Source organism: Saccopteryx leptura, chromosome 4 (genome assembly GCF_036850995.1).
Source record: "Saccopteryx leptura isolate mSacLep1 chromosome 4, mSacLep1_pri_phased_curated, whole genome shotgun sequence".
In the NCBI taxonomy this organism is placed as follows: Eukaryota; Metazoa; Chordata; class Mammalia; order Chiroptera; family Emballonuridae; genus Saccopteryx; species Saccopteryx leptura.
In genome coordinates, this window is record NC_089506.1 from 53,578,961 (window position 1) to 53,592,110 (window position 13,150).

Sequence of the window (13,150 nt, forward strand, 5' to 3'; positions counted from 1 at the left end):
AGAATGGAATAGAGGCAGAAGTAGGGTCACTGGGAGCAGAGGGACAGCTATCAAAGAGAAGGGGGATGAGGGGACAGGATCAGAGAAGGTGAAGGCATTAGCCAAATTATATATACATAACACATAGATACATATAACAGAACAGCAAGTCCCAGAGGCAAGGAGGGCAGGGCAGGAAGGGGGACGGGAGGAAGAGGGTGAATTGAGGGTATGTTGGTGGTGGTTGAGGGTGTTATATTGAGTGGGACACTTGAATTCATGTTAACACAATAAATTTAAATTTTTAATTAAAAAATAAAAAAAAGAATTGTATCTATTAATCAATTTGAGGAAAGTGAACTTTGTAAAATTAAGTCTTCTTGTTAATGAACATCATATCTCTTTTCACTTACTTAACCATGTTTTTCACTAAAGTTATATACTTTAACTAAAGGTCTTATTACAGGACTGACCAGGCAGTGGCACAGTGGATAGAGCATCTGACTGGGACGTGGAGGACCCAGGTTTGAAAGCCCGAGGTTGCCAGCTTTGAGTGTGGACTCATCTGTTTGAGCAAGGCTCACCAGCTTGAATCCAAGGTCACCAGCTTGAGCAAGGGGTCACTCAGTCTGCTGTAGTCCCCTGGTCAAGGCACATATGAGAAAGCAATCAATGAACAACTAAGGTGCTGCAACAAAGAATTGATGTTTCTCATCTCTTTCCCTTTCTGTCTGTCCCTCTTTCTGACTCTCTTTCTGTCTCTGTCACACACACAAAAAGTCTTGTTACAGTTTTTTTTAGATTTATTTTTTTAATATTTATTTATTTTTCATCAATATTTTATTTTTTATCTATGTTTTCTTTTTTATTTTTAATTGACTTTATTGAGGAGACACTGGTTAACAAAGTTATACAGCTTCAGATACACAGTTCTACAGCACATCTTCTGTATGCCATACTGTGTGTTCACCCTCAAGTCAAGTCTCTGCCAATTACAGTGTACCCTTCCTATACTCTCCTCCATCGTTCCCAATCCACAGTCACCATACTGTTGTCCATACACATGACCTCTCTTCCTTTTTTGTCCTTTTTTGCTCAGTCCATTCCTTTCCCCATAGTTGTCAGCCTGCTCTCTATGTATGAGTCTGTTTCTATTTTGCTTGTTAGTTCATTTTGCTCATTAGATTCCATATATGAGTGAAATGGGTCATAGAGTCTGCATTTCCAGTGCTCAATTTGCCAGAGTGCTGCCATATTGCTTTTCACAATGGCAGCACTGATCTATGCTCCCTCCTTGGAGCACAGGGATTTCTATGTATCCTTAGATCCCTGCCAACACTGAGCATTATGTAACTTCCAAATTTTTGTCATACTAATAGATATAAAGTAATATCATTGCTTTAATTTGCATTTAGATGAAAACTTGAATTTGAGCATCTTTTTACATGCTTTTTAACCTTTTAGCCTTTTCTCTTCTAAATTTGCCAATTTTTTATTTAAGATCCCTTATTAATTTGGGGGCTTTTCTAGCATATGCTAGATATTAGTCCCTTGTCAGTTTTAGGCACTTCAGATATCTTCTCCCAACCTGGCATCTGTTGATTTCTCTAGGGTGTTTTTTGTGAAATAGACATATTTCATTTTAATATAATCAAATTTCTTAGTATTCTGTGTGTTTCAAGTTCTGCTTTAGAAATCCTTCATTGCTGTAGGACACTAAGATGTCTTCCTTATTTTCTTTTACAGTCCATAATCCCTTGTTCACAATTCTGAAAGCCAGTAATATTCATGGTGAAGACACTCAAGTAGTGCTCCTTCGTGGCTTAAATGTCCTTGTCCTCCTTTGTAAAACTTGCTTTTGCTATTCATGGATGAGAGGTGTGTTTGTTATGGTGAGTAAGAAGCTTAAGCTTCAAAGTCCTGCATTTGCATACACCCTGGTTCCTGAGACTAGCTGGGAGACCTAAAGGTTCTGGGTAAGGAAAGGCAGGTGGCATTCAGCCAACATTTCTAAGAAACCACATCTGGTAAACTGCATAAGGGTATTTTCACAAGAAAGATCTGAGTCTCTATTTTTGTTGTGATTTCTTTTCTTATTTAAAATAAATATTTATTTTCACACCTAATTTTGAATTTCTCCAAAAGAGCCCTCAAAACTATAAACCTCGATTCAACCCTGAGTGGACTTTTATTTCTCACACACATTTAGAGTAAGTTTTGTTTGTTTGTTTTTTGTTTTAAGTGAGAAGAGGGGAAATAGAGAGAGAGAGACTCCTGGTTGTGCCCTGACTAGGATCCACCTGGCAACCGCTGTCTGAGGCCAACATTCCAATCAGCTGAGCTATACTCAATGCCCAGAGCCTATGCTCAGACCAACTGAGCCGCTGGCTGCAAGAGGGGAACAGAGGGAGAACAGGAAAGGGAGGAGGAGAAAAGCAGATGGTTGCTTCGCAAGTGTGTCCTGACCAGGGATTGAACCCAGGACGTCCACACACCAGGCCAATGCTCTATCCAGTGAGCCAACCAGCCAGGGACCATTTAGAGTAAGTTTATCAATTCTTTACTTCATAGTGTAATAAAATTTTGGTGTTTTTAAGCATCAATAATATAGAGAAAAGAGACTATGCAAATGGAAAGAAAATAAATCTCTAGACATGCTTTCATTTATAGGTCTTAAATTATCTTTAAAAATTATTCTCTTGCAGTATTATTTACAGTAGCCAAAATTTAGAAGCAGCCCAAGTGCCCAATTATAGATGAATGGATAAAAAAGCTGTGGCACATTTACAGAATGGAACACTACAGAGCCATTAAAAAGAAGAAAATCTTACCTTTTGGACCTGGAGAGCTTTATGCTAAGTGAAATAAGCCAATCAGAGAAAAATAAATATAGTGGCTCAGTGGATAGAGTGTCAACCAGTATATGGACATTCCAGCTCTGAGTTCCAGTCAGGGCACACAGGAGAAGAAACAATCTGCTACTCTCCCCCTCCCTCTCCCCCTTCTCTCCCACTTTCCCTCCTGCTGCCAGTGGCTCAGATGGTTCGAATGTGGCCCCAGGTGCTGAGAATAGCTCAGTTGGTCTGAGTACATCAGCCTCAGACACTAAAAATAGCTCAGTTGATTTGAGCATCAGCCCCAGACAGGGGTTGCTGGGTGGATCCTGGTTGAGGTGCATGCAGGAGTCTGCCTCACTATCTCCCCTCCTCTCACCTAAAGAAAAAAAAGAAAGTAAGAAAGATTCGTTTGTAGAATTAAATGAAAAAAATGAACTAATAAGTAAAATAGAGACAGACTCATAGGTAGAGAGCAGGCTGACAACTGTTATGGGGGCTTGGTGAGAGGGTGGAAAGATTGAGCAGAAAAGGGCAAAAAAAGTCATGAACACAGACAACAGTGTGGTGACTGCTGGGGGGAGGAAGTAGGTAAGAAGGGTTCGGGGGGGGTAAATGGTGATGGATGAAGACTTGACTTGGAGTGTGTACACACAATATAATGCACTTTGAGATATGTTATAGAATTGTTCACCTGAAATTCATAGCATATAATTATGTTAACTGAGCCTGACCAGGCAGTGGTTCAATGGATAGAGCGTCAACCTGGAATGCTGAGGACCCAGGTTTGAACCCCAATGTTGCCAGCTTAAGCATGGGTCATAGACATGACCCATGGTCGCGGGCTTGAGCCCAAGGTCACTGGCTTGAGCCAGGGGTCACCGACTTGGCTGGAGCCCCCCAGTTAAGATACATATAAGAAAGCAATCAATCAACAACTAAGGTGTAGCAACTATGAGCTGGTGTTTCTCATCTCTCTCCCTTCCTGTCTATCTGTCTGTCCCTCTCTCAGTAAAAGAAAGAAAGAAAGAAAGAAAGAAAGAAAGAAAGAAAGAAAGAAAGAAAGAAAGAAAGAAAGAAAGAAAATAAATAAATTATGTTAACTGGTGCCACCCCAATAAATTCAATTAAAAAATTATTCTCACCCCCGAATAGCCAAAGCAATCCTAAAGAAAAAGAACGAAGCTGGGGGCATTACAATACCTGACTTCAAACTGTATTATAGAGCCACGACAATCAAAATAGCATGGTATTGGCAGAAAAATAGACACTCAGACCAATGGAACAGAATAGAAAGTCCAGAAATAAAACCACATATATATGGTCAAATAATTTTTGATAAAGGGGCCAAGAACACACAATGGAGAAAAGAAAGCCTCTTCAACAAATGGTGCTGGGAAAACTGGAAAGCCACATGCAGAAGAATGAAACTTGACTACAGTTTGTCTCCGTGTACTAAAATTAATTCAAAATGCATCAAAGACCTAAACATAAGACCTGAAACAATAAAGTACATAGAAGAAGACATAGTTTCTAAACTCATGGACCTTGGTTTTAAAGAGCATTTTATGAATTTGACTCCAAAGGCAAGAGAAGTGAAGGCAAAAATAAATGAATGGGACTACATCAGACTAAGAAGTTTTTGCTCAGCAAGAGAAACTGACAACAAAATAAACAGACAGCCAACTAAATGGGAAATGATATTTTCAAACAACAGCTCAGATAAGGGCCTAATATCCAAAATATACAAAGAACTCATAAAACTCAACAATAAACAAATAAACAATACAATAAAAAAATGGGAAGAGGACACAAACAGACACTTCTCTCAGGAAGAAATACAAATGGCCAACAGATATATGAAAGATGTTCATCTTCATTAGTTATTAGAGAAATGCAAATCAAAACTGCAATGAGATACCACCTCACACCTGTTAGATTAGCTATTATTAACAAGACAGGTAATAGCAAATGTTGGAGAGGCTATGGAGAAAAAGGAACCCTCATTCACTGTTGGTGGGAATGTAAAGTAGTACAACCATTATGGAAGAAAGTATGGTGGTTCCTCAAAAAACTGAAAATAGAACTACCTTATGACCCAGCAATCCCTCTACTGTGTATATACCTCAAAAACTCAGAAATATTGATACGTAAAGACACATGCAGCCCCATGTTCATTGCAGCATTGTTCAAAGTGGCCAAGACTTGGAAACAACCAAAAAGCCCTTCAATAGAAGACTGGATAAAGAAGATGTGGCACATATGCACTATGGCAGGGGTCCCCAAACTACGACCCGCGGGCCGCATGCGGCCCCCGGAGGCCATTTATCCGGCCCCCATCGCACTTCCGGAAGGGGCACCTCTTTCATTGGTGGTCAGTGAGAGGAGCACATTGACCATCTCATTAGCCAAAAGCAGGCCCATAGTTCCCATTGAAATACTGGTCAGTTTGTTGATTTAAATTTACTTATTCTTTATTTTAAATATTGTATTTGTTCCCATTTTGTTTTTTTACTTTAAAATAAGATATGTGTAGTGTGCACAGGGATTTGTTCATAGTTTTTTTTATAGTCCGGCCCTCCAATGATCTGAGGAACAGCGAACTGGCCCCCTGTGTAAAAAGTTTGGGGACCCCTGCACTATGGAATACTACTCAGCCATAAGAAATGATGACATCTGATCATTTACAACAAAATGGTGGGATCTTGATAACATTATACGAAGTGAAATAAGTAAATCAGAAAAAAACAAGAACTGTATTATTCCATACGTAGGTGGGACATAAAAATGAGACTAAGAGACATTGATAAGAGCATGGTGGTTGGTGGGGGAGGGAGAGGAGAAGGGGGAGGGGTAGGGGCACAAAGAAAACTAGATAGAAGGTGACGGTGACGAAGACAATCTGACTTTGGGTGATGGGTATGCAACATAATTGATTGACAAGATAACCTGGACATGTTTTCTTTGAACATATGTACCCTGATTTATTGATGTCACCTTAGTAAAATTAATTTTAAAAAATAAATTAATTAATTAAAAAAATTATTCTCTTGATTATACTTGGACTTAGGTAAATATTAATCTCTTAAATCCTTTGGGTAAGACATTAGCTACTTTTTTTAAAGTAAGACAGAAATAGCGAGATGTTGACACTAGACAAATGAAGAGGGTAAAAAGATATTTTTCACATTCCTACATCTCCTTAGAGAAAACTGTCATTGACAACAACTACATTACTTGTTCTGTGTCACTGAAAGTTATCTAAACTCAGGAGGTATTGCTATCCCATATCTATTTCTCTGATATACTAAGGTAAGCATGGCCATAATTATAGTTTTACTGCAGGAAATTGTAAAATGTATTGCATTGCCAAATGAGTTTTTACTTTGGCACACTCATTTTAAACTGGCTTTCAAAGCAAATATAATGAACTCGTTATAGGCAGTAAATTGAATAGAAGACTTCTAGAGCAATCAGTGCTGGGATAAATTAACAAAGTAACCCAATACAGGATTGTGGTGTTATAAAAAAAAGTGCTGTTGAATCATTAGTCACTTGTTTAACAAATAATATGATGCATGATACTATGCACAGAGCAAAACGTAGAAAATTCAGAGTTATGGATTTGAACTGGATTTTCCAGAAAGCCATGTGTTCACCCAGTTCTTACTTCTACTTTGAAGTACAATAGGTCAGTTGCCATCGTGAGTAGTGAATCAAATTGCTTGATGTGACTCTTACCCAGCAATGAAAGATGCATGTCTTTCTACTTATAAATAAACAAACAAAATTAGGAGCAGTTATTCCAAGTAGTTCTTTTTTTGCATAAAGTCAGGCAAGATCCTTCATTAAGTGTGAGCTGTGCTGGTTCTCTTGATGTTTGATGCTGCCCAAATCTGCCCTGGAATGTACAGTATGGATCCCCTTTAGGTACATTCTTCCTGAGCATCGCCAGGTGGGTGGAAGGGAGCCTGGAGCTAAGCTGACACTTCAGACTTTCATCCCAAACCATAGCATTAATACAATCACCTTCAACTGCAGAGCAGGTGGAATATTACACCAGCAACCAGCCTCATCTTAGCTCCTAGTTAAGCTGCAACATAGAGAAGATCAAACACAGCAGGGAGAATTATATATAAAACCATACTCCCCTCCCCCAAGAAAAACACTCCCAACCCCAGTCCTTAGGCTCATGCAATGCACGATTCCTTCTCTTCATTGAGAAATATATATAACACACATACAGAAGAGCGTCTAAAGCATAACATACCACACTATTGTGAATGGGTAACATGCTTATTTCTAGGGGAATTCCAGCTGTCCTCATTCAGAGAACTACTTTGCTCTAATCTTCATTAATGGCCTGACTATTGGTATTTAGCATTTGTGTCCTAATTTCAAGTCTATTTCCAAATTGCTCTTCTTCACATAAGTTATCTAGCTCAGGTTTCTGATTCCTTGATTCTCTATCTGGGTCCGGGATTAATCTTTTTCTTTTTGCACACTCTAGATCTTTTTCCTTCTTTATTGTCATTGGTTGTTAACACATCATTGGACCTTACTTGTTTCAGGCTGAATCCTCAACTCACCCCAACAGGACAGAAACCTAGAAAGATTACTCCTGAACCATATATAGTGTCCACACTTCCTGCATAGGTAGAGAAACAATGTGAATCATGATGTGTACTGGTGTCAGGTTGCTAGTGCACAGAAAACCTCTCTTACTTTCCTTGAGAAATGTCCTGACTTCTTTAAGAAGATTAAAGGTCTTTCAAAGCAAATATTTATGCTGGTTCAATATGTTGTACCAATCGACAGCTCCTTCTAAAATGATGACTATTGAGGGAATCCAAGATGGTGGTGGAGCAGGTAAGTGCAGTCTTATAACCAGGGATTTACAGAAGCCACATCGAGCCAGGTAGGAAGGGCAGAGACACAAAAAGGTCTGGCCTCACACACATGGTGACTGAGGTTCTAGAGCAGTGGTCCCCAACCTTTTTTGGGGCCACGGACCGGTTTAATGTCAGAAAATATTTTCACGGACCAGCCTTTAAGGTGGGACAGATAAATGTATCATGTGACCGAGACAAGCGTCAAGAGTGAGTCTTAGACAGATGTAACAGAAGGAATCTGGTCATTTTTAAAAAATAAAACATCGTTCAGACTTAAATATAAGTAAAACGGAAATAATGTAAGTTATTATTCTTTCTCTGCGGACCAGTACCAAATGGCCCATGGACCGGTACCAGTCCGCAGCCCGGGGGTTGGGGACCACTGTTCTAGAGGAATATATCAGCTGTGGGGGATTGCCTCTGAGAAGTGTGGGATCTAAACATCAAGCCAAGCTCCCCAGCCCAGAGCACCAAAGCCAGGAATAGGCACCTAATAACATCGAGCTGTGATAAGCAGTGGTTTCTGTCTGTCAGGGTGAGACAGGAGTCAGCTAGAGACACACAAGATGCTGTTTGCAGCCACTCATTCTGGGCTCTAGCGAGGGCAAGCAGAGTGGACTAGAATCACATGAGGAGAGTCAGAAGTTTGTGGCTCTCGGGAGAAAGCTGAAGGGATAGCCTCCAGAATTCCTGTGCTGAGTTATTCTCCAATACTACAGATGGCGTACTCCCCTCTGTGCAGCAGCAGCCTGAGGGAAAACTAGTTCCACCCTCTGGATGCCCTCTTGCTATATACCCTGCAGAGCTTATACCCTTCTGAGAAGTCAGCTACCTGAGCAGGGTGTAGAGGTCAGTGCAGTCTCAGGGTGTGTCAGTGACTGAGTTATATGGCTTTAAGATAGGGACCATTCCCCCCACTTTCCCATGAACCTGACTGGCATCTCCCCCTCACAGGGAGATTCAGTAGAATGACCCTCCAGACTTCTGGCAGACCCATCTTCCAAGTTCCAAAGGCTTCACCTGCCTCTGACACCTAGTGGCTCCAACCAGCTAAGGTCAGAGCAAAATCTGGGACTGACTGATGTTGGAATCCATGGGAGTCCGAAAGACCAGAGTAAGAGGCTTTATTGAAAGGAAGAAAGGAACCCTGCCGGGCACTCCTCCTGGGGGAGAAGAGCACCGGTTACAGACTAGGGGCGAGTTATATAGTGTTTGGGAGAGCCTGAGGGGATACTGAGGCAAAAGTCCTGGTATGTCCGGAATGCTCCTCCTTGGGGGGCTTCGAGCATGTGGGTGTTGAATCAATAGTCCTGGTATGTCCGGAGCCCCTCCTTGGGGCGGGTTGTCAACTTTTTGGAATTCCTCTGTCTCAAGGTCAATAGTCCAGTAAGGGTGAGGTCTGACAGATAAGCGGAACATCAAGAGGGCAGTTTGGAATTCACGTATCTATCATTTCTCAACTCTGTGATTACATATAAAAGAAAGGTAGTTATTAATTTTATAATATATGGTGAGGGGTGATGAGGAGAAAGAGGAGAAACAATTGGAAAATTATTTCTTCTTCTGGAGAGAACTCAAGAAGGGAATCTTGCCAAGCCAAGTCCCTCATCCAGTTAAGGAGGTCGTCAATTTCCATGCTGTAAGGTCTGAACCAGGTGATGTTTCTGAAAACCTGAGTGAGGAAGTAAAAAAAAAATTTGCGGGGTAATAATTGTCAGTTGCTTGCTGCGAGTGCCAAGTGGACAGAGTGACATGGTGATGCATGGTCTCCTGGATGAGCCTCATGAGACGTGCTGGTCTGGTTCCTCTTGAATGGGAGGACATATGGAGATTTTAGGAGACAGGGAACCTGTTGGTGTAAGTTTTTTTAGAAGGATTGAATATGTGTGGTAAAGAGGAAGAGGGTTTGGAGAACATTCAGGAGGGAACTTCTCGGGCTGAGGGGCGGCTTCTTCCTGCTGTCATCCCTACCTATTTGATATTTCCCTCATGAAGTTCTCCTTGGGGTACTGGGGAATAGGAGTGTAGGAGCATTTGATTGTAGGTAATCCTAGAGATTTCTCTCATCCTGGCCTGTATGAACTTAATAAAGAAAGAGGCAAGTATTTGGAGATTAGCAATGCAGTGATAAGGAGGGTTGTATAGGGGTATGTGTGTGAAAGTTCTTCCATGGTAAAGTCAGAGATATTTTTTCCTGGCAGCCCTGGATAGAGTAGTTAGCTTGAGCTAAAAGAAATGTTTCATGCCTGTTTGTAGGCTCCAAGAAGACCCAGTGATCTTGTCCCCTTACTATGTGAAGGGAAAAAGACTGAGAAGTGTTAAGAGGTGTTGCTGTTTATTCTCCTAGTTCTTCAGGAATATGGGAGAGCTTTAGGGTTAGGGGACCTGTAGAGGTTGAAAGATAGAATTTAGGAGGTTTGCTGATACAGGGTTTCAGATTTTTCTGTTTCATGAGGGCAGGTTTCAGGGTTGATGTGTAGGGTTAGGTAGATTTTTCCAGTTGTCTGATTGGTGAAGGTCTGCATGCAGTTCTGTAAGAAAGTAGTAAACAAATGTAAGAGGCAGGGTTTAAAAGTTAGAAAAGTAAATAGGAGAGTGAGTGGACTAATGAAAGGCAATAGTAAGATGCCCAGTTTGTGTGAAACCACTGATTCCATGTTTACAAATTCACTGGGCTTTAGAGAGAGAGAGAGAGAGAGAGAGAGAGAGTAAATAGGAATAAGACAGGGTAGTGTGGCTAGTCCCCCTGTCCCTAGATCTACTTTTGTAGAGATTTCTAAAGCAATAAGAAGAGAAATTACCTGTATAGCTTGTTTGGTCCTTACATTGATGGATAGTATATTAGGAACTGGAAGAGGCTCATGGGGTGGGATTAGGTTGATATTTAGGGTGAGATAGATTAGGGTACAGGTTTCTGTCTAATTAGTATGGAGACGCAGATAGGTGTTGGTCCCACACGAGTAGAAAGTTCCTGATTTGGTGAGGCAGGCTGAGAGGTGAATAGAGAATAGAAGGACAAGGGGTCGGTTTTGTTTACTTAGGGAAAGGGTGTTACATTTCTACACCTTGCAGTTAGAGTTTAAGTTCTAGTGACCACTGCTTCTAGCTGGAATTACCAGCAGGTCCCAGCCTATAATAGGCATGGGGCATTGAGATAAGAGGAACAAAGGAGATACTAAACATTAAATAAAGCAATAAAATCAGACTGTCAATACCCACAGTAGAGATCTTTGAGGGATAAATAAAACTTAAATATTCAGGCAAGGCATAGTAGATGGCCCTTGTGTTTACAAGAAATTAGATCAGTTTATCTGCTATTTGGAAGAAATACCTTAGGCTCGTGAACGATGTCCTTGGGCCTTCAGTGGCAATTCCCAGCACGCTGGGCAAGGTCAGGTCACAGGTAGCTGGAGCAGGGTTAGAAGAAACTGAACCCTCCCTCCATGGAGAAAGGGGGCAGCTTACCTTCTCATGTCCCTCTTTCCACAGCACAGGTGTGTCACCGGTGGGGCCGGGAAGCCTGGCAGGCTTCAGTTCAGTGCCTTTCTTTCCACTCTGGAGCAGGGCCTTGATAGAATGCTGTGAAACCCCTTAGGGCGCTGGAGCCAAAAGTTGGTATTTCCTGACTTCTTTTGGGCCTTATTTGCATTTTCTGTTACTTCCTTGGTCATTATAGACCTTAAAAGCCATGCTCAAAAGATCTCACTGAGGGGCTTGACTAAAAGCAAAATTGGGAATTCAGTGTTTAAAGAAGCCTATTAGACCGAGGAAAGAAAAGATTTGATCTGTGGTGGTAGGTGGTTGGAGACTGTGGAGGGTATGAGTTCGATTTAGGATGAGACTTCAGGTGGTGGGGGTTAAGGCGATGCCTACATAGACTATGGACTGAGAATGAAGTTGAGCCTTAGCAGAGAAGACAGGATAACACTTCATAGTGAGGAAGTTAAGAAGGGAGGTGGTGAGTCTCCTTGAGGCAGGCAGGGAGGGGCTGCAGAGGAGTAGGTTATCTATATATTGTAAGAGAGTACTAGTTTTGAGATTGCATGCTGCTAAATCCTAAACTAGTGCCTGCTGAAACAGGTGTGGGCTGTTTCTGATTCCCTGGGGTAAAACAATCCAGGTAAATTTCTGGGCTGCATTAGTGTCCTGGTAAAGGCAAACAGAAAGTAAGAGTCAGGGTGTAGAGGAATGGTAAAGAAGGCATTCTTGAGGTCTAGGATCATGAAGTGAGTGGTGTTTGAGAAAATGTGTGACAGTAATTTACAGAGATTAAGGACTACTGGATGGAGGGGAATTACTGCCTCATTGATTAGGTATAAGGCTTGTACGAGGTGATAAGCTCCTGAAGGTTTTTGAACAGGAAAGATGGGGGTATTTCAGGGAGATTCCGTGGGGATGAGAAAACCTGGTTTATGAGGTGGGTAATTACTGGTTTAAGGCCTTAGAAACAGACACAGTTACACATTAAACAAAGACTTCACATATTATGAATTAAGAAATTTAAATGAGCGCGCTTTCCTTGTTTCAATTCAAATTATATTAGAGATATTTTCTGACAAACAAAGAGACAAGACGGATTACTTACATAGCTTAATATAATTCTGCTTTTTAAGTTTTTCGAGATGGCAGGGAGTTGCCAGCATAGAGGAAGAAGAGAGAAAGCAGGTGGATGGACAGTGTGAGCAGCTGGATGGAAAGAAGGAGGGTCAGAATCTGCAGGAGGAGAGAAGGAGGTTAAAGTATTGGTGTGGCGCCACATGGTCAGAGGAGTCAAAAGGATTTAGAGCTCTGAGGAGAGAGGAGAGGGCAAGGAGGAAAGAGGCATGTCACAGTTTGTAAGGAAGGAGGAGGGGTCGGAGAGGAGACAGATAGAACTGCAGTTTGTAAGGAGGGAAGAGAGGTCAGAGATGAGACAGGCACCGCAGCCAGAGCCACAGTTTCTAAGGGGGGAGGTGACAAAGAACACAGTAGAGAAGGGAGAGGCCCCCGGCCAGCAGGGGAGGAGAAAGAGAGACTGGTGAAATGAGAAAACAGGATTTAGTGAAAGGAAGAGGCTTTCTGGAGGGAAGAGACTCCAGCAAAAAAGATTTGCTGAGAGACTAGAGAGGGGTCCCGAGAGAGGGGTGCCCCGGGGGTCAGGCAGGAGAAGGAGAGAGTTTGGGAGTCCACGGAGAAGGAAAGATTAGGAGCAGAGGTTTTAGGTGAGGTTTCTTTGGCCAAAACCGGCCTGTGTGTAGAACAGAAAGTACAGAAATTAAGGACAGGAGAGAAAGAAGAAGAAAGCCTGCACGTAAGGAATTTCTGTTGCCCTCCCCGTCCGGTGGCAGAAATTGTCAAGATCTCTTAGGATATTGTAATCGAATGTCCTGTTTTCAGGCCAATGGGAGTCATTGTCTAGTCTGTACTGAGGCCATGCCGTGTTAGAGAAGAAGATTAATTTCTTTG